This window comes from Martes martes, assembly GCF_963455335.1.
Source record: "Martes martes genome assembly, chromosome: 4".
NCBI classification, from domain to species: domain Eukaryota; kingdom Metazoa; phylum Chordata; class Mammalia; order Carnivora; family Mustelidae; genus Martes; species Martes martes.
In genome coordinates this window covers 51,266,741-51,286,180 of record NC_137891.1, presented here as the reverse complement: position 1 = coordinate 51,286,180, position 19,440 = coordinate 51,266,741, and positions in this window count along the sequence as shown.

The following is a 19,440-nucleotide window of genomic DNA, read 5'->3' as shown; positions in this document are numbered from 1 at the left end:
TAGAAAATGATCTGTGTCAGAACACCTACAAGCCAGTGCCTGCCATATGCTGTGTCCCTAAAAAATATTTGCCCTATTAATGTTTTTATTGTTTTTATTATGGAATCACTGTAAAAATCACATCAAATATTCTCTCTGCAGTTCAAGAGCGAAGGATAGTATCATGCTTCAGTAAACAAAATCACTTGGTTGTAGTTTATCATCACTATAATTTTTAAATTAAAGATTATTATGCAGTAGAATTTTTACATATATAGCTCTTGCTGCCTTTTGGTCTCTCCAATATGAAGGAGTAAACATAAAACAAGAAGTTACCCAATTTATCTAGTGCAGCCCTCAGCTACTGGCCAAGTATGAAACAACCAGAGATTAAGAGTTCCATTTCTCACAGTGCATTTGCTTCAAGCAGGAGACTTTATTTTTCAGGGCTAGCTTCCTCGAGCGTGTTTATTAGAGTAAGAAGCTTCATTTATTTCTAGGATTATTTTTACAGTCATACATACTGATTCCATTTTGCTAGCCGTATGGAACTTCCAATACTTTCAATCCTCCAGAGACTTAAAGACTAGGGGGCAGAAGAAATTGCCCTGAATCAATTAATCTTGTCCTCCTATTATTTGTAATATGATTAGTGCAAAACTAAGCCAAATTTCAGTAGTATTATAGGAAAATGGGAGGAACATCTGTACTTATGTTTACGGTAAGGACATATAAACAGCATACAGAAAAAATGTATATTTTTACTCTTTTATATAACTTTAAGTAGCTTACAAGTTTTCTGTTTATACTTTTTTTTTGTCTTACCTTAGGCCACACAAACCCATTTTATTTTTATTTTATGTTTTATAACTTTGTTTTGGAAGTCATTACATATAAATTATTCATAACAAATCCCTATTGCTCAGTTTTTCCATAAAGCTATCCATAAAATATTATAAATACTATGGCTGTTCAAAAACGTTTTAAGAGCAGAGATTTTATAAATACAAAGTGAGGAATGAGGTCATTAGATAGATTTTGAAGAAGTTATGCAGTGGTAACATCTAGAGAAAAATAACCAGCAACTATAATGATGAGATACATATGTTTATGTTAGCTGTTTATTGCTTTTCTATTATTAGGCTCTGACTATAGAAATTACATTAATAAATTACACTGATTATAGTTCTTAAAATAATTTTATGTATTTAACAAAACTTTATACAGAAATCAGAAAGTATATTTGAACACTTGGAAAAAACTTTGTGGTAACGTTTATCCTTTCACTTTTCTGGAGTCTGTCAAAAACAACAGAAGTTTTACTTGGAATCAGTAAATACTCAGTTACAGAAGACCTGTAACTAGATCCTCAATAGCAAAGCAGTTGCTATATTCAGATCAAAAATTATCTTTCATATGCTTAAATTTATTCTTCATACTCTTCAATTCTTTTTAAGAGAATTTTGTTTTTTTTCTTAACTTAAAAGTATATAGTATTTATTCTTACGTCTACCTTTACCTCTGATATTCTAGAATAAATTTTTTTTTCCTCAGGGTACTTACTGGTTGTTATTTCAAGATGCCTTGAAAGTACCTGCTGTTTTTATTTTTAAATTCTGTTACCTATTTCTTTTCTCATTGTATATACTAATATACCAATTTTATTTTAGTATTTGATGTCTGGTATAAAATAAACTCTTAAAAATCTGAAACCCCCTTTGTCAAGACATTACTATCCTTCCTCATTCCAATCATCCATAAAGCCAGTTTATCTGCACTTATTTCTTAAAGATTTTGACATCCAGTTCACTATAGATGTCCCTATATATATGTGCATAGATAGAATAAATTTTTCCCCCCAATAGCCTGGACTTCAAAGTCTTCTCCTTCAAAGATCTTGTCCTACAATGTCCTTTAACCTCCCACCCCAATCACTTGGCTCATACCAATAAACTTGGGACATCTCAAAAATAACAATTTCTGAACTTTCCTGAGTTCCATCATCTTTTTATCCTCCAGCCCTGTCTGTTACCCTAAATGCAGCAATTTTTCATACCCACCCAGAGCTGCTAGGAATACCAGCTGCTCAGTGTTCTAACTGCTTTCTCCCCACCACACATCTTCATTTCCCTCTTCATACAGGATATATTTCTTGTCCATGTTTATAATCATTCCCTGGTATGCCTTACAAATCACTTTGTTTCTCAATCTCTCCATGTTTCAAATGGCAAAAATACCAACCTTTGTTAAATTCAGCTCTGGGCCTACTCTGCCTCTACTCATCCGCACTAGAAAAGGCCTCAGCTACATGTACTTTCCAGGAATTCTATACAGTGTGCTTCCATTCACTCTCTCTCTATTCTCAGTAACTCTGTCATATTTACAACTCTTCTAATTATATCATATACTCTTGTCCCTGTTCCTTTGGATGAATCTCCTATATATCACCAGACTCTCATTTGGTATACTAGCTTCTACAGTGTTAGCCTACCTAGAGATATGGTTCGAATAATTATTCCAGTTATCTTCTGTAATATAGATTCCCCTCTCTATTGTATCATTTCCATGAACATAGAAACATGCTATAATATCTCTCATAAATTAAAAAATATCCCATGATTACACATTCCATCTATAACTATATGTTTCTCAGCACAACTTTGCAGGAAGGTTCATCAGAACAATTTCCTATTCTTGTGATGTCCACTGAAGGAAGCGTCAGTCATTCTGAACCACTACACTTAGATATTCAGGAAATATGTTGTCCTTAGGGTTCCAAGTAACTTCCAGGTTGCCAAATCCACTGACATTTCTCAGGCCTCATTCACTGGACCTATCAGAAGCATGTGACAATTGACCATGTTCTCCATTATGAGATATTTTACTTCCTTAAGCTTCCAGAACACCATGTGCAATTGGTTCTGTTGTAATTCAATGGCTAATCTATCTCAGTTTTATTTACTTTCTCTCTGGTATATTCATATTGGACTGCTGCAAGACTTAATTTCTAGAGTTTTTCTCATCTCTACCTATATTGCCATTCATTCTTATGGCTTGATATACTGTCAACATACTAACAGCTCCCAAATAGGCACCTCTAGCTAGACTTTAACCCTGAGATCCAGAGACATCTATACAACTCCCTAATTATCATCCCTTCTATGTCTACCTTTTAAAAATAACATCTCCGGGTGCCTGGGTGGCTCAGTGGGTTAAAGCCTCTGCCTTCGGCTCAGGTCATGATCCCAGGGTCCTGGGATCCAGCCCCACATTGGGCTCTCTGCTCGGTAGGGAGCCTGCTTCCCCCTCTCTCTCTCTGCCTGCCTCTCTGCCTACATGTGATCTCTGTCAAATAAATGAATAGAATCTTAAAAAAAAAAAAAGTAACATCTCTAAAACTAAGCTTTTGCTTCTCTCCACCAAAACCTGTTCCTCTCCCTATCTCTCTAGTCTCAATAAAATCTTCTCTTTACTCAGCCAAAAAATTTTAGAGTCATTCTTTATTTTCTTGTATACCCACATGAAAGAAATTGGTAAATTCTGCTAAGTTTATGTTCAAATTATAGTGAGAGTCTTATGACTTTTCATAATATACATTTCTATCACTCTATTCTGAGATAATATCATCTAATAACAGAATTAATCTAATAACTTTATGATTGTTCTTTCTGCTTTCATCTTTATCCTGGTGCCTGTCCAGGTGATCCTCTTAATATTTAAATTAGATCATATAATTTCTGTGCTCTGGCTACTTAAGTGGATTCCCATATAAATAGAGTAAAAGTCAAAATCAGTGGAAAGGATTAGGTAGCCTATAGAATTTGATTTCATCCACTACTCTGATCTCATTACCTATCAACTCATCCTTTCTCCTCCAGATACATTAGTCTGCTTATTTCTTTTTAAGATTTTATTCATTTATTTGACACAGAGAGACAGCGAGAGAGGGAACCCAAGTTGGAGGGGGGGTTGGTGGCAGGATGGGGAGATGGAAAAGCTAGCTCCCTCCTGAGCAGGGAGTCCCATGCATGGCTCCATGCACCGTTTGATGCATAGCTTGATCCCAGGACCCTGGGATTATGACCTGAGCTGAAGGCAGACTGAGCCAGGCACCCCTGCTTAGGTTTCTTTAATATTCCCAGCATATTCTGCACCCTGGCCTTTGAACATGCTATTTTTTTTCCCTCTCCTGGAATCTGCTTATTATGTATATGCACAACTCTTGTTCTCTCAACATTTTTAATTACCTTTATGTATGTGAATGTGTGTGTGCATGTTAATATATACATATACTACATAACTGTATATATAACTATATATATAGTAACTATTTTACTATCTGTATATTATTCTCACCAGAATATAGGGCAGCTTTTAGTAATTCCTGGTATATTATATACTTAATAAAATAAATATATGTTGTATGAATGAATAAATATGAGTTTTAATTCTGACGCTCATCCTTTGGTGGTGGATATTTCTCTTTGGTCTTCCTGACATTTTAAATCATTTTTTTCCCCCTAATGGGATCTGGTTTGCCTTCTCTTACACAAGACCTGTGGTATTCTGAGCAAAGAAATTCAAACTTTGGCACAATCTGTGAAGAAACCTATCCTGAATCAAACTCATGTCCATTGATCTGAGATACAATAATAATGTGTGGTTTCTGTACTGACTTAAAAAAAGAGATAGCAAAGCAATTTCATTGAAAGCATAATGGTGCTGGTACCTGATCAAATCACACATGATGTATATTCTAGGTACCAATTCAGTTGAAAAGGATCTACTAAATAATGATACTGAATTGGCTTTCTATTTTAACATAGAATAAAAAAATGTGTATGAGCTACATTCATACCTATATGGATCAAAGCTATAACTTCAAGAGTTTAAAATAAATTATAGGAAAATGATTTTACCACCCATGGAACAGAACACTTTCTAAACCAAGATTTGAATATAGTCATACAAATGTGATAAAAATCAAAAGATTAAAAATTTGATCAGTTATCCATATCTCATAACAAAACAACTGAAATCACAGTGTCCTAAAACAAAGAAAGAAAGAAAGAGTTTTTATTACTCCTGATTCTCTACTTGTCTGGTAGTTCAGCTAATCTGAGCCGGATTCAATTGATCTTGACTAGACTTGCTTATGTGCCTATGGTAGAATAGTAGGTGGGCTGGGAGCTGACTGGTCCTGGTGGGCCCATTCATGTGTTAGTAAATGGACTCTTGGCTGGAGCATCCAGGGTAACTGGGCAGCTTGTCTTACTTCATCCAGTAGAGTAGTCTATGTATGCTCACATGGAGATTTCTGAAAGAATAAGCTGCATTATTTAAGGCTTCTTGAGGTTTAGGTTCAAAATTGACATTCTTTCTAATGAGCTTTATTGGCCAAAATAAATTACAAGTGGACATACAAAGGATGGGAATACACTGAAATGGAGAAACTATAAGTTAGATTGCAAGGGGTGCAGATTGCAAAAGAAAGGGGTGAGGGATTGGGACCATTTTTGCAAGCATTTTACTAAAATAGTATGTGCAACTTATATACATATAAAAGGTTAATATTCCTAATATATATGAAATCCCTGAAGTAAGAAAAATATATTATATAGTATGTTTTAATTAGAAAATAGTAAATATGATAAAAAAAGAAGACTAAATATAGGTGAGTAGTAATCTGAAGGTTGTTTCAAACTTACTAGAAGTTGGTGAAATGCAGATTAAGGAATGGTATGTTTAACTTTGAAATTGGCAAAAACAGTCAAACAAAAATCTAATGAACATAAGAAGATGAAAAAAGTGGGGACAGTATATACACTATTACTGTATTAATGAGAATATAAATGAATAAAAAACTCTTGAAATAATTTGGTACAATTATTAAAATGCAAGATGGGCATATATGCTTTGATCTGAGAATTCTGTTCTATATACATATTCTACAGAAATTTCTATTTCATAGATTGCTGTATATTTAAAATTATTTTATTTTTATTTTTTTCAGTTTTTTTAGGCAGGGGAGGGTCAGAAGGACAGGGGGAGACAGTGAATCTTAAGCTGGTCAAGGACCCTAGCACAGGGCTAGATTCACAACTCAGATCATGACTTCAGCCTAAATCAAGGGTCAGATGCTTAACTGACTGAGTGACCCAATGCCCCCCAATAATGTTATTTTTGATTATGGTTATGGCCTAAAATAGTTCTAATTTAATCTATCAAGATGAGAGGAATGGAATAAATTTTGGTATTTCCACAAAATTAAAAAAAGAGTACCTATTTAAAATCAATAAAAAGGATTATTATAATGTTTGAGAATGAAGTTGAATTTGGTGAGAATAAAGTTGGATTTAAAGAATGGTGGGAAAAGGTTAATCTTTTCAATAATTAACAAACTCATTCATATTAGAGAAGGGAAAAACATGGCTCCTACATTACACCATGTACAAAAGTCAATCCCAAGTGAATTTAGTTCTGAAAATGAAAAAAAAATGATCAAAAAGTAATTTTAGAAATAATATAGAAAAATATCTGGGTAGGGAAAGTTTTTTAAAGAGGGTACAAGAAACGTTACCTATACAGGAAAATATGGCAAAACTGAGCACGATAAAAAGTATTCCAGTTCATCAAATGACATTTAATATTAAAAGAGTGTGTAATGAAAAATTTAAATCACATAATGGGAGAATACTTGCACCAAAAGTGACAGAAAAAATCTCATATCTACAAAGAATATTTTTTAAAAACTCTACAAACAATAAGAGAAATATCAAAAAAGAAAAAAATAGTTGAAAGCCTGAAACACACATGTATAAAAAGGAAGATAACACAAATGTGTTCATCATCATTATTCATTAAGAAAATGCAAATTAAAAGCCTTGATGTGATACCAAAACTTCACTACTCCTTAAAAGCTATAAAGGAAGGAAGGGAAAAAGGAAAGGAAAGAAAAAGAAAGAAAAGGAAGGCAGGCAGGTGAGGGAGGAAGGGGAAAGAAAAGAGAAAGAAAGAAGGAAAAGAGAGAGAAAGAGAAAAAAGAGAAAGAGGGAGGGACGGAAGAAAGGGGAGGAGAGAGAGATTACTAAGTGTTGGACAGAATAGAAAACAACAGTAATCCCCAGACACTGCTGTATGGAGTCTACATTAACTTAATCACTCTGCACAACAGGACTTTTCTCCTAACCTTAGAAATATATATACTCCCATAACTTAGCAATACTATTTCTAGGTATGTACTAACAAATGCATATGAGTGAAACAGAAAATATTGCAGTAAGGTTCATAGAAGCATTCTAACATGCACAAACTGGAAACGACCCAAATTTTTATGACCAGCAAAATGTTTAAAGAATGTCTGGGTTCTTAAAATGGAATATGATCCAGAAATAAAAATAATTGGGGAAAACATAACGGCAAAAAAAAAAAGCCAGATGAAAAATCACACATCTTATATGAATATATTTTACAAGATAAATGTAATGCTTAATGATGCAAACGTACACGGTAAAGTCATGAGGACGGAGAAAAAATTCAATATAAAAATTAAGATAGGTAGTATTTTTGCTAGGGAGATCAGTTATTGAGAGAAAATGCAAGGGAGATTTTAAGATTATCAGTGATGTGCTTTTGTGATGTGCTTACCCAGATGTTTACATTGTGCTAAAACAGATCTCCTCTTTGTGGTCTACTTTTATGAATGTATACACTATTTTTTACATTATAAAGATTACAGAATTTACTCTTGGTTTCTTATTCTCTGAAGATTTTCTGTTGAATACTCAAACATTAGTACTCTTGGATTAAAGCAAATAATATTATGTTTATTCAGTAATTGGTAAAAGCTTAGTACTTTACACTTTTAATAGAACATCTTTGTTATTGTGTATTGTATATACTTAAACCCTGTGAAAAGGAATTAAGTCTCTTGTTTTGAAGGCAAACATACTGAATGCTCTTGTTTCATAGAAGAGGAAATTGAGTCTTAGTTAAGTGATTTGATTCAGAATACACAGGGACTGATCAATAGGAACAGGAAAAGAACAAAGGTCTGTCCTCGCATGTCAGTGCTCTTACTAATATGTAAGCTCTCATATCTCATATATCCATATATGTGACATTTTTTGCATGTTTACACTTTTTCACCTCTATAAAATCTTCTACTGCAGTCAAACTCTCCTCTTCATAAAGATTTCAATAATCAACCATGTTGTACTGGGAAAGACAAGAGTAGACTTCAGAGGTTTAAAACTGTGAGAGTGAAATCTGATGCAGTAAGAATGACTTTGATGAATAAGGAAAAGGAAATACTGACTGCTCTTGGAGACAATCTGAAAGTATCAGGTCTTTAGAAGGAATTATCTTGGGAAGATCACAAATTTAAATGGGTACAATGGGCCTTATTGGCCCAAGCATGTAAATTGTCTATGTGCGTGTCCATTTTTCCTCTCTGTAGAAAGGAAATTTTTCAGTTCTAGGAGGAAATTTGAAACTGTTGCTTTCAGTATGATATATGTTGAAAAGAGTCACTAGAAATAATGAAGATAATATTCATGGAGGTGCAGCCTCCTAAAAAGTATGGTGCTGACATAAAAACATATATATAGACCAGAAATAGAACAATAGAATATAGACCAGTAACAGAATAGAGCCAGAAATAAACCAAAGCATATAGAGTCCATTAATTTTCAATAACAGCACCAAGAATACACCATGGGGAAAGGAAAGTCTCTTCAGTGATTTCGTTAAAAACATTTCTCCTAGTTTCCTTGTTCTTACCTGTTCTTTCCCACAAGCTCTTCCCTCTCTTTCCATATATCCTACACATTACATGTGGTGGAAGTTTTCTTACAATGATAATCACCAAATCAAAGTTTTTCAGAGATGCTCCTTCTTTTCATTATGCGTAGGGTAATAACTTTAACTTCTCTGATTGAGATATAAGGATATTTATGACCCAGTGTCTAATTAGATCTGTCCTACCTCTCACAACTCCTGTTTCTTAGCTTTTTAAATAGTTCAGTCAAATTGAAATACCCGTTGCTAGAAATTTTCTGCAGTTACTTATTCCTTTGCCTGTTTGTACAAAATTTGCTCTATCTTAAAATCACTTGCATTCCACCATTTTTTAAAAGATTTTATTTATTTATTTGATAGACAGAGATTATGAGTAGGCAGAGAGGCAGGCAGAGAGAGAGGAGGAAACAGGCTCCCTGTTGAGCAGAGAGCCCCATACAGGGCTCAGTCCCAGGACCCTGAGATCATGACCCGAGCTGAAGGCAGAGGCTTAACCCACTGAGCCACCCAGGCACCCCAATTCCACCATTTTTTATCATGGCAAAATCCTTCTTGTATTTCAAGCCTTGGTCCATAAACTTTTGAATAATCCTTTGGGATGCTTCTGTTTCTCTCTCATGCCAGCTTAAGCTTCTCCTACTTTGCATCTTATGTACTATGGCTAATAGAGATATTATTTCATTATTGAATTCTCAAAACCCAGACAAATTGTATTTTCAAGAATATTTATTAAATTGATGATAAAAAATTTTAAAGTATTTATTCTCATATATTTATTCTTGTAAGAATCATGTAAGTTATTTCTTTTGCCACCTCTTAAAATTAAGACCTAAGTAAAATTTTGAAATGACTTTAAAATATGTGATGCAGATCAATATGTCATCTGATGTGTCTAGTATTTACATTTTCTAATATCCTTTATTTACTGGTTGCTATGGAAGGAAAAATAATATATTTCATTTTATTTTATTTCCAAATATAAATTTTAGAAACAGCAAAGTAAATTTTAGTAATACTTGACATGATTCAGTGAATATGTAAATGTACAAAATACTAAGAAAAAATGTTTAATTAGGAAAATGCAATCAGTCTTCATGTACCAAAAATAATTAGCACAGCAGGCTGCTATTGAGTTGTTGATTAAAAGTATATATTAATATATTTATAATAACTATATTTGCTACTGTATTTTACTGTGCAGTGAACCAGAGGAGATATTTTTGAGCTTTTAAAGACACTTTTATATGGCAAAGTCTAAAACTTTGCACTCAGAGATATCTAGTTAGTGCAAATCAATGAGATAGTGGCAAAACAGAACAAATTTATTGGTTTATTTAATAACTGTTCAGTGAAGTAAATGTCAAATATAAACATTTCTGGATAAATATGATGTCTTAACTGTAGCTGTTCTCAAACTGACACAAAATTACCTAGAAAAAAATGAAAGAATCGTAAAATTACTAAGAATTGAATGTAATAAAGGTTCTACAATTAAAAAGGAGGTAGCTGATTTAGAAGGTCCTTAAGAGGTAAAATTAGTTGTACTATATTAAAATGTAAAAGCACATCTAGATTGTGTTTTACTCTATGAGACAGAATTTAATGAAAAACGATGGTGAAATTGTTTGTACTTTCCTTATTATTCCTGGTAACTAAAGCCAAAACTAAAAACTAAAGACACTGATAGACACATACTTTCCACGTAAGCCATGTTTCAGTTATCGCCAGAGTATTTTTCCCCAAATCCATTCACAAATAGTTAGAAAGAACACAGATGTTAAGTTGCTACAGAGGTTGGGGATGTCGAGGAGGAAGACGAGACTTTCATCTGCCCTTCAGAGTCCTTCTAGCTGGACTTAGAATCAAATTGACATGAGACAGATCAACAGGAAAAAATCAAACTGGAATCCACATAGATATGAAATTCCATAGACCATGAGGCAGCATCAAACTTGTATGAGCTGGGGAGAGGGGTAGAGTCTGAGGCTACAAAGGGGAGAAAAGCCATTAGAAGCAAGGTGAAAAGAGATGTTTTGTGAAACAAAAATTACCCTGTTATGCAGGTAAATTTCTTAGGTAAAGGGAAGTCTCTGTGAATAGCCTTCTTCCTGGTACAGGGTCTACTTTCCAACGTAAACTCAGGCAGCTGAGGACCAGGAAGTGAGTTTTTCTTGCATCTTCTGTGTTTTGATTACTTTTAACTCAAAATAGTGTTCATGTTAAAATGGTCCATCTTGGAGCATCCTACAGTTGGGAGGAAATTTTCCACCATCTATTGTAGAAAATGTAATAAGAATAAATAAAATTTTGGATTCAGGATTTAAAACTAGAAAAATAAATCATAAAGCAATGTATGCTGGGTACTAGAAGAGCAGGAGTAAGAAGGGTAAATGCTCCTGAAACTTAAAAATGAGCTAATTTCTGTTCACAACAACCTGCAACTATAGATTCAAGAAACTTATTTCATCCTTCATTGACCCAAGCACGAAGTGCACAGTTACACGTTTGCACACACAAGTATGACCACTGGCAAAGAAAGAGTTAAATGGAGCTTGCTTTGTTGCAAGATAATTAGGAGAAAAATGGTTACAAATACAACAACTTGTATTTTATTAAATATCCATCAGGACAAGAAAAAAGGAGTAAAAACATAAGGACACAAAGAATCTAAAAATTTTATTGAAAATATCTATGCATAAGGATGCAAACCCAAATGTTATGAACTTGTGTGGTACCACAGTAGAATGTAAGACTTACTTCTTATAAAAAGGACCAGAATGTTGTAAGAAGACAGTAACTGGAATGAAAATGCCCAGAATAAGATAAGCAGGAAGGATAAAATAAATAAGATTTTCAAAGAAAAAATCAAAATAGATTAAAATATACTGGAGGCTATAAAGATAAATCAGTGCTGGATATAAAAAAATGATTAGCAAACAAGTGGGTAAATACCTTAAAAACAATAAAAAAAAAATAGAGAATAAAAGTATTGAAGTTTTATATAGAGAACTGAGGATAGAAATAAATTTGTGGATGTTAGATTTTCCTTTAAAAATGGACTAGGGGGCTCCTGGGTGACTCAATGGGTTAATAAGCCTCTACCTGCGGCTCAGATCATGATCTCAGTGTCCTGAGATCCAGCCCTACTTAAGGCTCTTTCCTCAGCAGGGAGCCTGCTTCCCACCCCCTCTCTGCCTGCCTCTCTGCCTACTTGTGATCTCATTCTCTCTGTCAAATAAATAAAATCTTTTTTTAAAAGGAACTTATCCTTGTTTAAAAAAAAATGGACTAGAGGTCACGACAGTAAGTAATTGTCAGAAAAGATGAGTAAAAAGAGGAAGAAATAAGAGAAGGGGAACAAATCAGGAAGTGCGTGAAGTTCAAGAGTGGAAAATATTCTGAGGACAAAGTAAGTCCCAAATCCTCTAGAACTCTTAAACATCTGGGGTGACACTGATCTCATAAATATGCAGTTTAAAATGTCATGGATTTGAACAATCTACAAATGCAAAACATATCAAAGATTCCAGATGTTCCCTTATGAACAATGAAAGTCTCATGGGGGTTCTGAAGGGAAAGGAATGCTCTAAGTAGCTTTTTTTTTTTAAACCAAAGCTGTGTAGCTCCAGAGGAATAAAAAAGCCTAGAGATTATTTTCTAAAATACACAAAAAGAAAATACACGTAAGAAAGTGATGGAGATACTTAATACTTTGTGAAAAGGATTCAAGTGATGATTGACAGTGAGCCTCAGAGATCTGGGAGAAGAAGAGATAAAATATGATAGTGAAATAGAACTTCCAGCCTGGAGTTTCCTGTGAGGCTTTCAGCTGTCTGAAGAACAGTTGCCCTTACCTACAGAAGCGCAGTGCTCATCTGTAACACATTTGCCACAAAAAACCTTGAAGACATGGGTCCACCTGCTGAACTTTCTCCTACTGACATAACTCTGCACCTCCCCAAGCCATTCGTCATATAATGAAGGAATCAAATAGGGCAACACATTATCTTCCTAGCCATTTAAATTTGTGAGAAAATTAAAACATGGAGTTATCAGGAAAAATCACAATCACATCAACCAGATGAATTATTTTGCATATAATTTCAATATTAAATGCTACCCATGCCTGTGATTTTAGTAGTTTTATTTTTCTTTAGCAAGCCTCAATATCTCTCCCTTTTTGAAGGGTATGTTATTAGTTGCTTTGTGTATTTATGTGTAAGTGAGGACAAAAATTAAAATATTCAATAACTTTAAATACACTTTAAAATGTAAAACTTCTGAAGTACTACTAAATGTACATGTGCCCATATTCTAAATTATATAATTTACTCACATACATTAAGGTGAGGTTAGCTAGCTGTCTGGATAGCCCAGGTACAGATGTAAGATGTAACACACTAAAGCTGAAAAGGTTTAAAGCAATGTAAGAAACATGCTCATAATTAACAGCCAGGATCAGTGTGGCTCTGGGCAACCTCTAAGTGCAGATAAATAAAAAAGTCAGATTGTTTTATTTGGGCAAAGGTTTGAGAAGAAATGATATACCTACCCTCCCTAATATAATATATTATCCAGAATAGTTATTAAATGTGAAAATCAAGGAGAGTAACTTTATGGTTGAGTAACCCAGCAGACACCAAGTTAACCAAGTGATCAATAAAATATATCCAATAGCAAGACATTGGGATTGTGAACTCCTAAGTTTTGATATACGGAGGAGGGGACAACATCATTTCTGTGCCTAAAATGCATAGCTTCATTCCAAACACTGGGAAACATGAGACAAATCTAAATTGAGGTCATTCTAAAAATAATTCTTCAGTACTCTTCCTAAATGTCAGGATCATAAAAGACAAGGAAAGACTGAAGATATTCTGTGATCTGAAAGAGATTAAGGAGAAATCATAATGAAATGCAATGTGAGATCCTCAGTTGGGTCATGGACCAGAAAAATAACATTAGTAGAAAAAATGGTGAAATTAAAACGAGTTATATAGTTTAGTTATTCATAGTATATTAATGTTACTTTCTTGTTCTTTCTATCATATAAGTTGAAAATATTAGGGGAAACAATGAGGAATATATGAAAACTATATGCAACATTTATGCAACTTTTCTTTAAGTCTAAAATTAGCTCAAAATGAACTGTTTTCAAAAATTAGTTTTTGTTTTCATCTGGACATTATTAATATGAGCTAAATTAGTCTCTGATATCTGCGACGTACAGGATTTTATTCTTTCCCTGTGCTTCTGTTTGTTTCTACATTTAATGTTGATTACAATTCTAATTCTAGTAATTTATTCACCATAATTCATTACTTTAAACACCTCTTTTCTGCAAAGAATTATTCCATTTACAAAATAATCCATTTTAATCAAGCCCTGCATTGGGCTCTCTGCTCAGCAGGAGCCTGCTTCCCCCTCTCTTTCTGCTTGCCTCTCTGCCTATTTGTGATCTCTCTCTGTCAAATAAATAAATAAAATCTTTTTTAAAAATCCATTTTAGGCTTATTTATGTATATCCATGTTGCACACTAAAATGTCACTTTTTAAATGTAATAAGTTACAAAAACATCAGTGATATAGTCAAAAATAAGCAAAGAAAAACTTCAGAAAACATTTTTGTAAAAGATTTAATTCCCAAATAACCAATTAAATTAACAATCTCAATTGTGGCTTTATAACCTAACTTTAATTAGTTTTGACTTAGAGCTCTGGGTATTCTGGAGATCTGAGAACTACATATGAAATAATTTTACAGAAGATGTCAATGAAAATACCTAATTAAAAAGTTTAAATTATGATCATTTGAATTTGCTTTTTTGTCTCAATTAAAATATGTTTGTTTAATACATCTTATGAGACTTACAAATATCCACACCATTTTTCATGTTTAAATACATTTAAGATATTAATAAATGCATTTCCTGTAAATGTCTTTAAAATAGATGACTTCTGATGTAAATACTAAATTACATTCACAAATACATGTGGTGAGGTGGTGAACAAGGACAAGCCATCATTATATTATGTTCATATGCATAAAAACACATTTTAATTTTGTTCATGGACACTTTCACATACATTATTAAATATTAATAATGGGAAAATGTCTAGAAAAGAGTCTTGTGTAAAATTCAAAACTATAAAACTCCTAGAAGATAACACAGGAGGAAACCTAGATGACCTTGGGAAGGGCAGAGACTTTAGATATGGTATCAAAGGCATGAACTGTGAAAGAAATAATGGATAAGGTAGACTTCACTAACATTAAAAAGTTCTGTTCTGTGAAAGATGATGTCCAAAGAATATGACCAGCCCGGATATAAAGAACTGCTCTCCAAAATAGCACAAAGAATTGTTAAAACTCAAAAATAAGGAAAAAACCCTATTATAAAAATGGGTCAAAAAGCTAAACAGATACCTCACTAAAGAATATATAAAGATAGAAAATAAGAGAATGAAAAGGTGCTCCTCCTCAGTTACCATCAGGGAAGTACAAATTAAAACAAGATATTGCTACACACCTATAAAATTGATCAAAATCCAGGACACTGACAACACCAAATGCTGCTGAGGATATGAAATAATAGGAACTCTCGCTAATTGCTGGTGGGAATGCAAAATGGTGTAAGCACTTTGGAAGACAGTTCGGTGGTTTCTTACCTAACTAAACATAGTCTTATCATATGACCCAGCAATCGTTCTCCTTGGTGTTTACCGAAAGGAGTTGAGAATTTATGTCCTCCCAAGAATTGCACAAGAATATTTATAGCAGTTTTATTCATAATTGCCAAAATTTGGAAGTAATCATGTTGTCCTTAATAAACTGTGGTACATCCATACAATTCATCACTATTATTCAGTGATGAAAAAAGGTGAGCTATCAAACTGTGAAAAAACATGGAGAAAACTTAAATGCATATTACTAAGTGAAAGAAGCCGATCTTTTAAAAGGCTACATACTGTGGGATTCCAACTCTGACATTCTGGAAAAAGGAAAACTATGGATACAGTGCTTGCCAAGGGCTGGGGAGTGGGGATAACATGGTGGAGCACAGAGGAATTTTAGGGAAGTTAAAATACTGTGTATGCAATTAATAATGATTGATGCATGTCATTATACATTTTTTCCAAAGCCATACATTGTTAAAAAAAACCAAGAATGAACTGCGGTGTAAACTGTGGACTTTAGGTGATTAGCAGTCAATGTAAGTTCATCAGTTATAACTAATATACCACTCTAATAAGGGATGCTGATAATGGAAAAGGGAATGTATGGTAAATCTACCTTCCTGTCAATTTTGTTATAAAGCTAAAAAATACTTAATAAACGTAAACTCTTGATTTTTCTATTTGAATACCTTTTAAGTTTACATATAAATGACAAAGGCTTTTATAAAAGAAATTTAAAATAGCATTTTTTTTTTTTTGCTTGACCTCTTGGATTTATTATAGAATTGGAATGGGTGAATTTCTATATATATATTTTTAACATTTAGTCTTTTGAAACTTAATATTACAACCCACCGATTGATGCTCAACAAGAAATTTAGAGTAGAAAATATTAAAACCCTTTTCAGAATTTCTGAGATGAACTTCATATATCATTCTGTTGAAGAAGTTTTTGAGTTTCAATTTACATTAGAAATTCAAGCACAAATTTAATGCACTTAGTGCATTAAAGATCATTTAATGCATTTTAATCACTACAGGATTAATCAGAATCAATAGGTTAGCAGTGATTGAGGCTCACTACTTATTCCAAGATTTAAACAGTCTGGTAGCAACAGATCTTTCCATAAAATTTTAGATAATTAATCAGATGAATCAGACACCAACTAGGGAGAATTTTATGTTCTCTAGTTTTCCTTAGTAAAATAACATCTCCAAATTACATCTTAAATCTGTGATTTAAATAATAAATATTGTATAGTGGGTTTTAATCTCTAAGTTTATATTCATTTTTAAACTTAATATCTAATGACAAGACTTGCCATTGATATTTTATATCCTCTAATAATATTTAAGTTACTTAGATTTTAATGATTTACATGTGGCTATTTCTATATTATAGTGTTGTGATTTCTACATTTTCTTTTCCTGCTTATATGAAACTCAGATTTGGACAAAATGATCTCAGTTTTTATGTATTTGTTTTCTTTTGCCAAATTTTGGCTTTTTATTTAACTCCTTCTAGGATACTTCCCTAAATTGAATCTCTTTTCATAGAAAGGAAGGTGGAAGCTATGCCTGTGAGGCTTAGAAACTACCACTTAATGAAGATTAAAAAGAAAATTGTTGCTTGTTTCAAAATGTTTCTCCTTAAGAAGGATCCAGTCTAATGCTGGCCTTCCCCCATACCTGAGATGATTTTAGTCCAGGAACATCATCTCCTTATATAAAAAGTGAAATCCAAACCAAAAAAAATTTTTTCACTACTTCAAAATGTCACTAGATCAAAGATGCCTGCAATTACCACCTTATTTTAAATTACAAATCCTTCCGTGTTGCCAAATCTCATGTTCCACTCATGTTCCAGTGCTCATATTTATTACTTGCAATGCACTCTTTGAGTATTTGCCTGTTTCATGTTTCATGTTTCAGATAAATTACATTGCTTCACTGCTTTGGAGTAAACAAATCTTATGGTCACAATTCATTCTTTCCTATCTCGGCCCCCAGAAAAAAAGCAGTCTTCCCTCAGTGATCTCGTGATCTCAGGCCATGGACTATCGGATCTCCACCTGGAATTTCAGCTCACCATTCACCATTTTGGATTCATGTCATATTGTCTACTCTGGACATTGGTGGTGAAACGCTTAGTTTAATCCTGTTCATAATGTAGCCATAGCATTAAGATAACTTTGGGAGAATGAGAGATACGACCACATACCAACAATTAGGATTATCACCTGATACACTTAGTCAGAGTTACAGCATTTAATGGGGCTACCATCAATAGAGCTGCCAGCAGTAGTGGACATGCAAGGCAGCTTGGTCATATTTTTTTCTTCTTGTCACTTGGATTCCTAATGTAGTGCATGTCTGTTGGTGACACTTTTTGAGCTAAGAGATTCCTGTCAGAAATCTAAAATAAGTCAGTTTAAACTTAGGGCTAAACTCATAAATCTTGAATTATTTAACCTTCTAATATATAATATTTGTATGCGTATTTTTTTTCAAGGGAATATTTAAAGTGGTTACCTCTCATGGGTTAAATCACATGGAGTATCCAAAAAACCACATCTTATGTGGGGATGTAAAGCCAATGAGGAGTGCCTTGGTGCTCTTGGATGAGATTTGACAGGAAATGTAGATGAACTGTATAAGAGAAGCAAAGATACTAAATATCTTCCTATATGGTATATATACATATTGAAAGAGCAGGATCTGTGACTTCTCATTCAGTGAAGATGAGAAGGAACAATGATTGCTTCAAAAAAATTGTGGGATAAATCTCTTTTGTAAGAAAAAAAGTTAATCTCTTAGAAGACTAATTTAGAATGATTAAGAGACAGGAATCCTAGTTTATTTTCTGAATATAGATTTAAAGGAAAAGTACTGAGATTAAGAATCTTCTAAAATGTGCTGTGGCTGGCATGATTCCTTTGCAATGGCAACATAAATATAATTATGCATTACATAGTTGGAAAAAGTATAGGCTGTGGGGATCTTTCTTCATGCTAGTATGTATTAGAGAATAGAAGAATGGGTATAAACAGTAAAGAATACCAGTGTGAGATCTAAGAATAGTCACACTGGCAGGACAGCACCACTGTTTATATTTACTAATAGTCTCTAAATAATAAAATAAATATGTGTCACTCTGGATCCAATGAAGAGATGACGTAGTAATTTAACATAAAGAATTATTAAACTATGATACAAAGTAACTATAAACATATAAAGAGAATGCTCTAAGGTACTCTAAGGCTGAGGGCAAGTCCCAAAGAAAATCAAATTTGGAAGGGAGGCCTGTTCCCCAAAGCTGGGATTCATACCACTCTAGAAAAGGTGAGGTTGCAGCCTGCTGAAAGGCTAAGAAGTTCCCTGAGTTAGAAAGGGAAGAGCTATTGCCACAATTGTCAGGTGGGCCCATAGAGCACATCAAGGCACTGCTGTGAGCTCAAAGGCCAGTGTGTACAACATTTACATTGGGAGAGTTACAAAAAACAAACGTCGGGGTGTGGTGGTGCTGATGGAGGGGCTTGCTGTGAAGTGGGGACACCTGTGCTGTCACAAGGCCTGGAGCACACAGTGTCCAGAACAGGAGGGCTCTGGGATGTTGATCACCAGGCAGGGCCTAAAGCTGAAAGGTTGCTAAGAAACTGAGCACACTGTGTGTCTGGGACACAGCACCACCAGATGTTCTCACAGGCCCACAAGGTCAGTTGATGGTGTTTTGTATCAGAGCCAGAATTCAGTACATTGTCAGAACCCTGAAATGCCCTGAAATGTAAGTCTGGAGCTGAGGAACAATTCATAATTGGGTAATTGGTACAGTCTTCTCTCTAGCTACTCAGTTTCTATATGCATTCTACACATTTGAACTCCCATCCATAAATCAGAGTCAGTTAATTTCTTTCTTTCTTTTCTTTTCTTTTCTTTCTTTCTTTCTTTCTTTCTTTCTTTCTTTCTTTCTTTCTTTCTTTCTTT